General features: G+C 41.5%; 1 long non-coding RNA gene across 1 annotated transcript; it reads left to right on the plus strand.

Annotated features, from left to right (window-relative positions):
• Positions 1-778: 778 nt before the first annotated feature.
• LOC110358724 (uncharacterized) lies at positions 779-5,626 on the plus strand. Its single transcript, XR_010473299.1, has 3 exons — positions 779-2,222; positions 2,874-2,979; positions 4,097-5,626. It is a non-coding gene; the product is annotated as an uncharacterized LOC110358724 (long non-coding RNA).
• Positions 5,627-14,897: the final 9,271 nt, after the last annotated feature.

Here is a 14,897-nt window from a genome sequence, read left to right on the forward strand (position 1 = left end):
ACTGTCCTTCTTGTAAAGCTTACAAAAGCAGAACTTTAGCACTTGTTTAAAACCTGAAAGTCCTTACAGAAAAAAAATCCCCTGTTTATTGCCTTAGCTTTACCACACCTCCTTATGTGTTACACTGACAAGTTGTTGTCCTCTTTTAATCCAGAGAAGCACAGAATGATGCTTTAAGGGGGAATCTAAGACACTCTGAATTTATCCACATAAGTCTGGTACTGAGAAGAGGAGATGATGAATGAAAGTGATGAACGTTGCTCAGATAAATGCTACTTTGTCATGGTATCATAAATGAAGTCTATGCAGTTGTAACAATTAAATTAGGTACTGGCAGCAATTAGGTGTTATCTCCTAAATATATTTGTTGGCAGGTGCTGACACATACCTATAATCGTGATGTGTGATGAGGTGGAAGAGATGTCTTTCAAAAAACCCCTAAAACACCAAAAAATGCATAACAAAACAACCAGCTCCTCCTGTTCTTTGGTGGTTCACTTTCTGATGTCTGATGGAATATTACTGATCTGAAGGGCAGTGCTCTTTCATTCATCTGACTAGTATTTGAGTAATAACTTAATTTGGTGCAGCTTCAGTATATCTGTGCTTACCCGCTTTAAAGTTTAACTGAGTGTTACCTTGCATGTTTTTACTTTGTGCTGCTCTTGTAACTGAAGTTGAAAGTGTCTGATGCCATGTTCATTTGGGAACAGTGACTTTCAATCAGAGGTACATTTGAGCTATGGAAGCATTTAAAATGACACAGAAAGAGATAACAGACCATGACAGTATATGTCAACAGTATATAGTGCTAAATTCATTAAACACTGTGAACTCATGTTAGTAAAATTATGGGAGATACAGGGGACCATGACATATAATGATTAAGTAGCTGCAACCTGGGTATTTTCATAGTTGCAAAGGCTTTCCCTCCGAGCACAAACTGCTCTCTGTTGGGCGTGGGTTTTCTTTTTCTGATCAGGACTTCAGTATATAGAATCTTGGCCTTTAGTCTGGAAAGTCTTCCCTATTTCATCAGCACAAATGTGTGAAAAAAGCTGTGGAGAATGAGAGAAACTGAAAAGGATAAAATTAATATATGGAGGATATAGTAAGTGAAGGTAAAAGTAAATGTGAGCTGATAAAAGCTGTTCAAAGCTAGTGAGAAGCAATGGGCTGAGCGTGGTTCCTCAGCATGCTTCCTAGAGGAGAGCATCTTAACTGCTTTTGGTAGCAGAACTTTCTGTCTTTGTCCTCTCTGTCCTTGCTGACAAAATCCATGGCAACTATGGCAGCTGTAAAACTTCAAACAAGAATTTATGTAGCTTGTTGTCCTGTTTGCATACTTCTGGGAAGAACAGCAGTGTGTGGTAACGCAGCAGTTTAGGATCTTCCTGAGCTAAATTTTTCAATTGACTACTGGGATGAAAGGTCCTTACAAAGATCTTTGTAAGCCTAGGCTGAACTACATTTAGCAAAGCAAGAGGAGGAGCAGTATGAATTAGATCTTCTCTTGGTCCCTGAAACGTACATAGAAGTATAACCAAAATACCTTCAGCCAGCTCCACAGTAGCTGTTAGGGCAGCAGTGTCCTGGCTGTTTTGATGAACTCAGATTAAAACTGTAAAGCGCGTCTTTAAAATAGGTGGGAAGGAGTTCAGGGAAACCCTATGACCTGGAAGAAAATACCATCCGTATGGGGCATTGTTTTAGGCCGAAAGACTCCTTGTTTGTTTGGTATAGGATTTGAATCACAGGAGGAACTTGTTGTCACTCTATAAATGAATGATTACTTGTCTTTTTATGGAGAGCAAATGTAGCCTTTTTAATATGGTTGCCAAGAGCCCTGGCATCTTCCTAACAAAAACTCTGGATTTAATTATACCAGGGACCCTTCAAATTTTACAGCATAGTTCCTGTACGAAACAGAACTGCTTGTAGCTACCTGCCTTCCTTGCTCAGTGCAAAGCGAAGAAGCTTGGAGTACAAAGGACCATTTATGTGTAGTGACTTGGCTGAAGACATACAGTGGAGAAGGGATAATGCCTCAGGTGCAGTACAGGAGCCTGCAGACTGTTCTCGGTTGTGTAGGTTATAAGCCCAAAGAGGAACAGGCTGTGCATAATCTATCCAACTCTCAACAGGCTCAGCCACAGATTTCCTGGCAAGCTGATGCTATTTAAGAAGAACACTGGCATCTATTTTGAAGAAAAAATAAATCAGTAAGTCATTACTTGTTAGACAAAGTGATAAAAGCCCTAAGTTAGTGTATGGGATTTCCTCTTTCTTACAGTTTTACTGCTTGCTCTCTCTCCTCTAGCTTTTAAGGAGAATCTGGGATTTGAGGAGTTTGTTGGGTTTTGCATGTGTGCTAATGTCCTCTTCTCACTTTTTCCCCACCTGGTGGTTTCTCTTCTCTGTCTCTAGGCTTTCCAGGCTGCTGTACATCTGCAGCATGAATGTGAAGGTGTGCAGCTCTGGCACAAGGCCATCCTCTTTCCCCTATTTACCCCCTCAGCATGTGCACAATATGTTAAGAATCGGGCAAGAGGACTGCTACAAAAATAATAGCACTGGCATTATCTCTGCTCCTCCTACTCCCATAGGGCTCCCTGTGCAGTGTTTATGCATTGTTGTTAACAGGATGGTGATTCTACCTCCCTCTGTGGTGCTTAGAAAAATGGTCCCCTGAAGTGATGTTAGACCTTTATCTCATTCTTGAGGGCTTTTTTTTTTGCCCTTTCACCACCTTGGCTGTGTACTTATTCTCAAATTTCAGTCTAGAAGGTGACCTCTGCATTCTGCCCTGTTGTGGTTCGTAGGGCACAAGGGGACCCTGGAGCACTGATGTTCTCTTTCCTTTCTTTCCCCAGAGATCCTGCATGCAGGTCACTCTTCTTCCCATACAGGACTGATGGCAGTTCCCTCTGGAGTACATCAGCACTGCCCCTACTCTGGACTGCTGGATAGGAATGAAAGGTATAACATCTCTGGTCCTCCTTCTGTAACAGTTTTGCCCCATGTGAGGAGTGTGTCCCATGGCAGTATATCTCAGGATATCCTTAGTGCATAATTATGCTCTGGATCTGACTTTTTACAGTGATTATTACCTTCCCTGTAGTTTTCCACTAAGGAACCACCATGAGCTTTACATGGGTTAATGAATTAAGTACCCCACGTGACATCTGTCTCTCTCATCATGCTTGTTCCAGGGAGATGAAGGAAACTAAGCATTATGATGGGAGTTGACAACAACTAGTTGAAGCTACATGCAGACCAGCCAGCTCTGTCCACTAAGCAAAAGTGTACATTTATTCTGCACTGGATAGATTTTGGGTCCTGACTTGCAGCCACTAGCTGATGACACTAGGCAATGCTTTTAGTTCTCCTTGACTCTTTCCTTTTTGCTTTGGCTCTTTCTTCTGCACACCTGAACCAATTCCAGGAGGAGAGTGCTAATAGCACAATAACTTGGGGTGGGAATCTTTCCATGGCACCCTCTCCCCACCCCCGCTCCTGTCCATATAAGATTGATAATGAAACCGATACCTTTCACCGGCGTAATTTTCATATTTAATGAGCGTGACTCAGAAACTATTACATTAATTAGTCAAATCCCACAAACCGTTAATGGTGCACTCGGTAATTAATATTGTATTCAATTAAAAGCTGACCTGTTTCAGGTGCCTTCCCCTGGTTTGGGGGCCTCTTTGCAGACAGCGTATGTTCCAGTGCCTGAGGCCAAGCCTTTTATTTTGTTCCAGTGGTGGGCAAGGGAGGTATTATTTTTTCCTGTTTTGCTTGTATGGGTTTTTTCTTTGTGAACATATGCTGGTTTCTCTCCCCGCCTCCATCTGCAAACGTGGCTGCTCTCACTATACAGACAACCTGCTTGCTGTGATTTATGGGTTAGCACAGTGCGGGGCTCACAGACTGGAAAATTTCCAGTTTACACAAGAATTCCCTGAAAAATGAGCTTGGTTAATTTATTTCTTTCATTAATGAGTTCGAACTGTAAGATAATCTTTCTGAAACCCACTACTCTCGCCTCTACAAACTCTCAGAAGCTCAAAAGACCTCTGCTCTGCTTCCACAGGGCTCAAATTCACATCTTAACAAACTGTGGACAAAAATGTGTGGTCAAAAGTTACTTTTGAAACTTCTTTAAAGAGGTAGGGTTGTTTGGTTTGGGGCCTTTTTTGTTGTTGTTCTGTGTTGTTGTTGTTGTTGTTTTTTTTCCCCACCTGAAGGTGAGGGGTGGAGATCCTAGATCCCAACATTAATGTTTCACACCTGCTTGTCTGAGTTAGCTCCCTGCTGTGCCTTGCTGAAGCCTGCAGGTTTGCTGCTTTGTGGTTCTGTGAGAGCAGGGTGACGTCTTTCAGGCAAGCCTGTGTCACAGCAGGCCCCTTCTATGCAGCTGTGGTTCACTGGTTGCCTGAGATCCACAGACTATATCCAGTAGTTTCCCCAGCTGTTTCCTCCTGTTCAGCTGGAGGGAAAGAGTTGCACACAGGTCCAGTGCTGATGCTCCTGTTTTGCTGATGTGATCTGTGGACCACTGGATACAGTTACCTTGCAGTTGAGACACGTTGCTTGAAATCAGTTTGGGCCATTCAACCAGAATTATCAACAACTATTTTTTTTTTTTTCCTCCCCCCTGTTGCCCTGGTCACAGTTATGATCTGTTTCCAAGTTCTCCTCAGCACCTCTACTCCATGATGGATGCTTGGAACATGATAGCTACTCCCTTCAGCAAATTCAGGCACCTTATTTGGGCTCCCTACGATTTTCCTGTGTTCTGCCATGTAAGAGTGCAATACTAAACCTTCTCACTGAAGTTGAATAAAGAGGAGTTATTGTCACCTGTCTCACAAAAGTTGTGTATGTCTGTAGATAAATATTAAACAGCATTTGTAATAAGATCACCCTGCTTGTTTTTGAGCAATTTGGTATCTGGTCTGACCTGAATCACTGCTCTCTAACCAGATCTTTTGATTTCTGTTGCCATATTGCATTATTTTCCCCTACAGGTAAATATATTGCTATGCAGACTAAATTTCTGCAGAATAGCAGGGAACATGAAAATTGTCTTGAAAATACGCTATTGTTACAAAGACTTTGAATGAGAAATACATGAAATATCATTGTGATTTCTTCCTACATTGGTTTAGTCATCTTTTAAAAAAATAACAAATGCTTTGAAACAAAAGAATACAGAGTTTTTTAAACATCTCTTATTATCCTTTAAGGCAATAGATTTTTTTGAGGAGTTTCACATATTGTCATTAAAAACTTCCACAGCAAATCTACTAATGGTGTCTGTTCACTAGTCCAGCTAAAATGTTTCTGTTTATGTAGTATTTGTCACACTTACTATGTCTTTCAGCCTTTTCTTCAAGTTCCTGAACTCTAAAACAGTTTTTGGTGGATGTGTGGGCTCCTGTGTAGTGACACCAAGCCTCCTGACAATGGGATTGCTTCTTGTTGATGCCTTTTGTGGGTCTTTTGCAAGTATTTTGAGGAAACCCAATGATCCGCAGGCTGTAAGCTGAAAACCATTAGTGTATTGCTTTTTGTTCTGTGTCAGGAATTATTATATACTGTATTAAATACCTTGAAAGTACCAGCTGAGTAAAGTATCGCTAATCTTTTTAACCTGCATATGCTTCTTTTGAAAGGGCAGGTGTCAAGTGGGAATGACTATGAAAATGAATGTCTGACTGAAAATGCTGGTATGGATACTTGTGCACTCTCAGCCACTACCACTCAATTTTCACTGAGGGTCTGGAAATTTTAATGAGGCCCACTGCAAGAGTGCAACACCATGAGTGCCTTGGGGCTGGGTGAGTACTGGAAAACATGGGATCTCCCACAGGACCATGGTAAACATCCTGTGATTTTGAGATTGCAAGAGTTAGGCATAATTTACTTGCAGACTAGTTTCTCCCTTACCCCTTGTTGTAGCTCTGAGTTATGCAAATGGGGTGTGGACTGTTCAAAATGACTGAAGAGAAGCTGTTTTGGGAATATTCTCTAACTCCCATAGGCCTCTTCAAATCTCAGTGTAACATTTCTGGAAAGCTGATGGGACTTGCTGGACTATTTTAAGAAGTATAGGCTTTATTCTTGTACCATTGTTGACAAGTCCCTTGACAAGTACATTGTTGGGTACAAATGCAAGTTCCCTGAGAAGCTGCAGGTTTAAGTGCTGCACACATTCATACAGCAGGCAAAGGAAGAGCATGCTTGTTAATTCCTGAATACCCATTAAATGTGACATAGGTATTTCTTGGACAGCTGGCTGTGTTGCTAGCTGACAAGTTGGGCCCTCTGTATTCTTTTCCTTCAAGAACAGTTTCCTGGCAACACAAGCGAGACCTTCCTATGTGCAGTATAGTGACCATCTTGTTTGTATAGCCTGCAATGCTTTGTGTTGAACAGATGGGTCTTTGACTTGGAAGGTTAGCTTACCTTGTTTCCTTACATCACTGTGCTGGCCCATGTGGTTAGAGGAAACAAAGTGAATTTTCTGTTATTTTCAGGAGCTGGAGTTTTCCCTTGAGGAGCTGGTGATGCCCACTGAGAAAAGTCAGGGCACAGCAAAGTTGAATGCATATAGAGGCTGAGCTCCTGTCTTTCCTCTAGAGACTGAAGTTAATGGGGTGGCATGTGGAATCATCCTGGTGCACAGCTACACAGTCACTGAATATCTGGCAGTTGTTTTTCTCCCATCATTAGGAAGTTTATTGTGCCTAAATAAAAGAAAGTCTGATTTTTTTTTTTTTTTGGGGGGGGGGGTGGGGGGGACAGGGCAGAACATGAGAATGTACATACTTAACAGGAAAACCAAAAAGAATTCTCCAAGTCTTAGCCACTGTGCTTAAGTAGTCTCAGTCTAAGTGTAAGCTTCAAGGTCAGTGGGCAAAATAGCCTTTGATCATCTTGTGCCAAAGTGTGGAAGGTAAGGCAGCTAAACCTGAGAGAAACTGTGGCATGAAAATTACTTGATACACTTGGGATGAAAGAAGAGAGAGTCCTTTGCATATGGGCTTCTTAACCTTCTCATTTAGAAGGAAACCAACATTCAAGTAAGAATATTTTTCTGCTGCCTCTGATTCCTTGGACAGTCCCACTCCTTTAACATAGTTTACAAATGAGAACAAACTCAAGTAAAAGTAATTGACCATCTCTAGGGAGAATCAGAGAAATAAAATGTGATTCAGCTTTTCTCCTGTGTAAGAAAAATCCACTTATAGATCAAATGTCATTAGGACAATAGATGTCTGCATTTTTTTTCTTTCTTTGTAGAAACACCTTCATTTAGTTTGCAAAATATTGCTGTGAAGAGCTAGAATAATACTTTAATGGGTAACTAATTTGGAGGCTAGATGAAAATGAATAATCCGTATGCATCTACACTTCATTTTTCAGATTCTTTGTCAATTAGTCAACCACAAGTGACTGGGGTCGATATTTTTATAAAAATGGGAAGGAACAAAGAACCTCACCCTAGGACATAGTATCACACTGAAGCAACTGAAGCAATTGTCCTCTACATCTGTTTGCAAACAAGATGTGTTTTTTTAGCAGCTCCATCAAGGATATCTTTTAGAGGATCCTAGTGAGTAAGGCCCATGTACAGTTCCTAGCCTTCAGTGCTCATCCTTTGGAAAGGCAACAGGGTTTTAAAAATTATTCAGATTTGAGTTTTACCCTTCTTTTAAAATCTATTTGTCTTGACATTCCTCTTCGTACTAATCTTCTCTTGTAAGTGGCTGTTCTCGCGCCTACATCCATTGAGGTCTAGGTGGCCTGGGGCTGCTAATTTGTGCTCTCTTCAGTCAACAAGTTCTTCAGTGACCTGTGTTTCCTCACTAGTTCTGTCTGTAGGGAAAAGGGCATTTTTCTCTGCTTGAATATGCCCTACCTGTGAACATTCATGTACATCATCATAATATGCTTCACTTGTTAGGAAGGTTACTCTGTTCCAGTTGAGGCTCCTCTTCCTTTATCATCTCTGTTGCTACACTTCCATTGTGCCCTAGAGCAGCTGCTCTTATTCCATTATGCACTCCTCTGGGACCTTGCCTGTCCATTCTGCTTGGAATGGAAATTGCCCAACTCTTGTCCATGTTTGGGACTGAGCCAGGATTGTCAAGAAGAGAGTAGTAGCTGTGGTCCAAAGCATGTGTGGTTCTCTTAATTAAAAGACAAAATGTCTGGGAACGTACTCTATTTTTTTTTTTTTTCCTTCTTGTTTACAAAGAAGGTACACAAAGCCTTATTTCTTGAATGGGCAAACAAAAAGTAGTGTTTTTTATACTTATAGGACTGGCTAAATCCTAGCCCGAGTCAAAGCTGTGTCTCACCTTCCTCCTGGGACCCTCACCCTTCGCTTCCATGATTATGCTCAGCTGCTGCTATGTCCATCTCCATCAACACAGGTTGTTACTACCACATTTCATTTCTCTTGGACACCTAAGCAAGGAAGTAATTCAGATTCAAAAGGTTTTCCTTTGTAGCTCCTCATCTTGGATGGAACATGTAAAGGTGGAAAATGTGGTATCATCCAGGATTAGGCTTGGAAACTGATGTTTTCCAGCAGCCTCAAGTACAACATAATATGACATGGTCTCCAACTTTCTAAGAACAGTTTTGATATCCTAAAAATGAGAATCTTCACATTACCCTTATTTAGTCAATGATGATTGGATCCAAGAGCACAATATTTCGCTTGCTGGACATGGATACCTTTCAGAAAGCAGAAGGCATAGGCACTTTTTCTGTTCACAATGCCAAAGGGATACTTGTGAGGATGGTAGTACCCATGCATAAGGAAAGCAGTTGTGAACTCTGTGCATCAGTGCCTCTGCATATGTATATATATATATATACACACACATATATATATGTATAGCGTGTGTGTGTGTCTCCATTTCCAGCACAGGAGAGAATCCAACAATATTTCACCCAAATGAGAAATGTTATTCTGCAGATTAAAGCCACGCAGTGCCTGGTTTTGTCTTTATTTATGCCTTTCTATTTCCTTCTCTGCTGACATGGGTGCACATGCTGGGAAGCACTGAAGGACATAATTGGCGTTGTGAAAAATTATTGGGAAGCCAAGACGTTCCCTTGCAGTGATCTCCCCCTTCTCTTTCCCATCTGTCACCATCTAATGTGACAAAGTTTTTATCGGGCATTGAGGCAGAGGAGATTAAAAGTAAATACTGCAATCAGGAAGCAGCTGGGGGGAAAATGTAACACATTTCACACTAAGCTGAACAGCTCATCAACTTAGCCTTGTATATCTATGGTGGATGAGAGGGAGGGAGGGCTGCAGGGGGATGGTGTGCTTCAACATGCACCTCCACCCTGGGAGTGTGTGTTTCCTGCACCAGTAGGACTCATGCTTTCTGGCACTTGGTTGCTTTGAGCAGGAAAAAGCTCCAGAAGTGCAGCAGTTTTCCACTTGCTTTTATAACAAGCTCCTGTAAAATGCTGCTTTTCTAGGCCCCACTTCATATATTTTTTGACTCCGTTCCTGCTTTAGGGGTGATCCTGGGTACTGTCATGTCCTATTCAGCTAGGAGGGCTTTACCAGACATGTAGCTCTGGATGCTGTGGGCTCCTGTTGCACTCTCTGGGGAGCTGCAGGATGGACAGATTGTTGGCTAAGTGGGAGGCACTGTCTACAGGCAGGTACAATAAGGCTTTAGGCTCATGAAACTGGACATTGAAAACTTTGGTACACACTGTGCTGGGCGCCAATCTGCCTGCAAAGGCCAAGAAACTTTAAAATTTGGTGCCAGATTGCCTTATTCTTGTTTGTGTGTATGAAAATTAAGGTCTTTGAGGACTACCAGTCACATTATCTTCTTGCTGAGCTTTTAAAAGTCTTTGTTTTCATTTCTAAAACTGCTACCTGTGTCTTCTTCCTTTTTTACAGTGCTGATATGATGTGAGCTCAGTGGTGGTGAACAAGAGTAGACTGATGCATGTGGAGGGCTGTCAGAATCTTCCCTTTAACCTTGGGATAAATAAAGCTTTGGAAAGTGATGCAGGCTTCTCTGGCATCCCTGCCCTTCTGCATGTGTGTCCTGCTATTGAGGGATAGGATACTTCTAGATCAGGGGAATCTAAGTCTCCAGCATTCATTTGGTCTTTGGCTTTGCAGCTGAGTGCCAGTAGAAGTCCAATCTAGGTCATTTATGCTGGCATTTCTTGTGAGGTGGAAAGCTATTTTGCCAGGAAATGGACTCTGACCCTGTGGCTTTAATTAATTTGATGCGATTTCTTTAATTTACAATTACTTTGGGTTTTTTGTCACCTGTTCTTCAATATTGATGAGATGTCCTGTCATTGTTAGCAAGTTTTCTAAGGACAAAAAAAATCATCAAATCTTTCCAATGACTTGCTGAACAGTTAGACCAAACAGTGACTCCTCACATGAGGTGAACTCCTTTTCCTCTGCTTGGTAATCTTTCAGAGTTTATGAAAATACAGAGTTTATTTCTTTTCTGGACTGATAACCTTGTTTCTGAGGTAAGCCACTGGCTTCTTTTCCTTTTTTTTTGTGGCCGTCAGTCTCCCAGCACTCCTGGCACAGCTGTAGTGAAGAGCCAACTGGGTTGGCACCATATTGCCTTTTGGTGCCCTGCTCTGGTGGTGTCAGCCTGGGGCCATCCAGCTAGGAGAGCTTTGTCAGGTTGTGGAACCTGTGACTAGGAGAAACTGCATCCCAATCTCAAACAATAACTATGGGATGAATCTGTGGCTTCTCTAAAGCTTACAAATACAGATTGTAAAAATGCTGGTTCCTCCTTCTAAATATTCATGCTGGCTTTGATCTCATGAGTTAGTAATTCTTTGTTGGTTATAAAAGCCACCAGACAGGACAGTTATGGAAGTACATGCTTTCTAAACATTTGTTTGGTAACAGAAATGGAACCTGCAATGTCTTCCAGTGTTGACTTAAAAAAACCCCTGCCGCTGGACTGCCAGCAATGTGCACTTTGTCTGTATAACAGAATTTACATTATTGGCTAAGGAACTCTGATATCTCTATAGCATGAAGGGAATGGGGTAAGGATTTAAAATAAGGCAAAGGGACATTATTATACTTTTTCCAGCAACCCTGCATTATGAAAAACAGCTACTGTTTTCCTTATATTCAATCAGAATCTCCCTTCTTGCAATTAATTCCCAGAGTCTTATTCTCCTACCACGTGCCTCCATGAAACTCCTGGTTGTATCTTAATAACTTCATTTTAGGTGTTAGAAGATTGCTTAATGTTTCCCTCTTGCTAAGCAGGCCATTTGTATCAAAATGTTCTTAATTTTCTTGCTTTGTGGGTGCAAACATAAAGCACTTAATGGAAAGTTGAAGATAAAATTGAAGAATTTGAATTGAAGTAAAAATGAGCTGAAATTTAGCCACACAAAAGTTGTGGAAGCTGGCTGGTAAAACACATCTTCATCACGCTGTGGTGGTCCACTAAAATGAAAGAATGTGTGATGTAGGCTTTAGGCTATATCCTTCATCTGACAGTTCTTTGACACCATGAACTCCCATGCATATATTTTGAAATTTCTTAGTGACATATCTAGGCATTAGAGGGGAGATGTCCAACTACAAACTGATACTCTGCTTAAGCCCTGTGCTAAATGCAACTGTGCATTAAATGTGACTGATGTCCATACTTAAAATATAGAAGACAATTTGAAATATAGAAATGCTACCCTGTTCACTGAAGTGGAAGAGCAGGCTTCAGAGTGGTTGGTGGGGTCTCATGCGCTATGTGAGCAGTGGGGGTAGGTCCCCTGCATCTGACCACCCTTAACATCTACTGTTGTGCAATGCTTTTGATGCATCCCCTCTGCATGTACCACAGGAAATTTCAAGGCTTCCATGTGCTTGAGCATTCCATTTGCCATGACATTCAGTGTAAGCACCCTCCACTGAGATCAAATTGGCAGGATCTTCACAATGGGGCAGACAGGAGGACATGTCATACAGCCTCCTTAAAAGCTCACTCACTGGTATTGGGCAGGCTGCTAGAGCTGACCCAAATAGAGGTGAGACATCTATGGCTGAGGAACAACTGTAGCTATATTGGTCTGAACATATTATGAAACTGCTGGATAAATCCTCCTTTGTTTCCTGTGTGATTCCTCCTCCCCCTGACCCAGGAATGCATGTTACATGGGGTCTTTCAGGCTGATGCTGTCAATCCTGCTGCTAGATTTATCTTTCAAAGTACTCATGTTTTCAAGATGTTCGAAGACCATTTGTCAAAGTACTCATGTCTTAACCTTTGTCATCTTCCTTTTTTTTTGATCTGATATTAATAAAAAAATTGGCAAACAGTCCACAATGTAATAAAGGAGGAAAAGTTTTGTTATCTTCCTTTTTATTTTTTTAACTGTACTTCTTGCTGTAGCATGTCAACCTGATGCTTCTGATAGGCCAAGAAAGAAAAGACGATGGTCGAAAACTGGAAGTCATGTAATTCTAGCACTAGATTGATACCTTTTACCTTCAAATATCTGTGAGCTATTTCTTTTTGGGTTTCCAGAGACTGCATTTGGTTTTAAATCCTTTAGGAGGTGGCTCTTTCACACAGGCATTGGATAACTTGACATGACTTTGTCTTTGATCAGGTTAGAACCAGCATTGGTACTGCAGCCATTTCAGAAGTGATACAGTGGGGGAAAAAAGTTACTCAGGAGCTTGTTCATCTTAGACTCATGGCATAGTGGTAAGAGCCACTGTTGGCATCTCATTTTCACAGCCACCATATTTATCTGAGAATTTCTGTACTTTTTTTTATGCACCTCACCTCTCTGCCCAAGTCATGGAGGTAGAGGTGGTCTTGCTCCTTTAAAACTTTTAGACTGAGTGGACAATGTGGAAAAAATACTTGAGGTGATTACCTTTTGTCTCAGTCATGAGTTCCCCAGTTCACTCTGTTTTGCTTAGGCTTGGAAGATGTGAGGACTAGGTTCCAGATTTGGGACTCCCTTTCGCTAGTCATCAAGGTGAGGAACAACTGCAGTTACGGTAGTCAGGAACATGCTTGGTGCATTTTCTTCCCCACCCCAAGTTAAATAGAGTAGAAGGCAACTGCATAATTTGCTTCAAAACATTAGTGGAGAGCATCATGCTGTGGCTAAATATTTACTTAAAATTATTGCCAGGAAGGTTGCCTGAGCCTTCCTCCTGTTTCATTCTTCTGCAACCCAGAAGAAAACCATGAAGCCTATATTGATGCCTCCTGATGTTAAACTACTAGTATAATAGCTTTCTGTTTAATAGTGTTGGTTTGTTTGTTTGATTGATTTTAACAAGGAAACTGATTGTTTTCAGAAGCTGCTGCCTCAAGGTGCAGTCATGTGGGCAGGCAGGCTCAGCCATTGGTGGTGTCCTCTCCAAGGAATGCTTTGCTGCAGGAAGCCCTGTTGGTAGTGCAGAAAGTAGCACTTTCCCAGGGTTAGGTGGATGCTTTGCTGCTAAAGATTCTGCCTTTTGGATAAGACATAAAACTGAGGTTCTGAACACTTGCATATTTTTTAAGTGTTCCCTGACTCTCTCCTAGGTGTATTATAAAGAGTACTTGTGCTTTGTTTGGGCAATACCAAGTACTGTGATGAAGTGCAAGTAACTCAATGGGATTTATACGAGCTCATGAAGCGGAGAATAAACCCCATAGTTTGCACAGTAAATCAATTTGTAAAGCGCTTTGGGATCTTTCTGGATGAAAGGCGCTCTATAAATGTAAGCCATGATCATTCATCATTATTGAATATGAAATAGAGATATACACTCTATCAAGCTAGCAGCAATAGGCTTGGGCTCATGATTGCTCACAGGGCCCAATCAATCATCAGATCACGACATAATGCAGCCAGAATAAAAAAACAGAAAACCCACAGCAAATCATTCCAAGCAATGCAATTAATGGGCACCCAGTATAAATAGTGATCTCAATCAGGGAGACTGGGCCTTTCCAGAACAGCAGAGTTGATGCCAGAGCCACACAGTGTGAAAGAGAATTACTAATCTAGTGTTATCAGGAGAAGATTCCTCACCAGCAGTGCACCATATAGACATTTGCTACAGCTAGACGAAAAAGACATTGTGTCTATGCTTTTCAGAACTGGTTTTTCTTTTTCCACTTGGGAAATGGAATATAAAATGGTTTTGTATATAAAATTTTACTTTGTTCCACACTGAGTCACAGAGATGCTGTTCATTTTTTGCACCAAGTTATAGCCCAGGCACCTAACCCTGTCACCTAACCTTGGGTGTCATCTGTAGTATATACAGCTCTTGCAATAAAATATGCACAAACGAAGTCTTCATAGGATGCAAAGACTGGGACCAGACCGTGCCTTGCATGCCAGGGTATATAATCCGTTTCTGATGCTCATCCTTGGAGGCACTGACTGCTGTAATGTGCCTCATTTTATGCCAGTTAAGTTGACATCTAGGCTGCTCCACTGCTCTGCTTCAAGACTCCGGCAAACTGAGGGCATTCCTCACTTGTCCAAGAGCTCCTTCTGTCTATATATTTGTCTCCTGAGGGAGGAAAGTACCTGGTATGAGCTTCCCTTCCGGCGACCTCCTGCCCCCTTCAGTTGTGCCGTCTCAGTCTGCTGTGATGCTATGGGATATAGTATTCTGCTCTCATTTTCTATGTGTGTGGGTTTTTTTTTCCCCCCACTATTACCAAAGAGAGATTGAAATTTAATAAAATATAAGGGAGGGGGATGAAAATTGGAATAAGAAAGTGGGGTGAGGGGATTAATGATCCCATTACATAAATCCTATCTTACCACAGGTCAGCTTAGGAAGAATGAGAAACTCCACTCAGCCATTCTACTGCTATGAT

The sequence above is a fragment of the Columba livia genome, chromosome 5, assembly GCF_036013475.1.
Source record: "Columba livia isolate bColLiv1 breed racing homer chromosome 5, bColLiv1.pat.W.v2, whole genome shotgun sequence".
Taxonomy (NCBI): Eukaryota; Metazoa; Chordata; class Aves; order Columbiformes; family Columbidae; genus Columba; species Columba livia.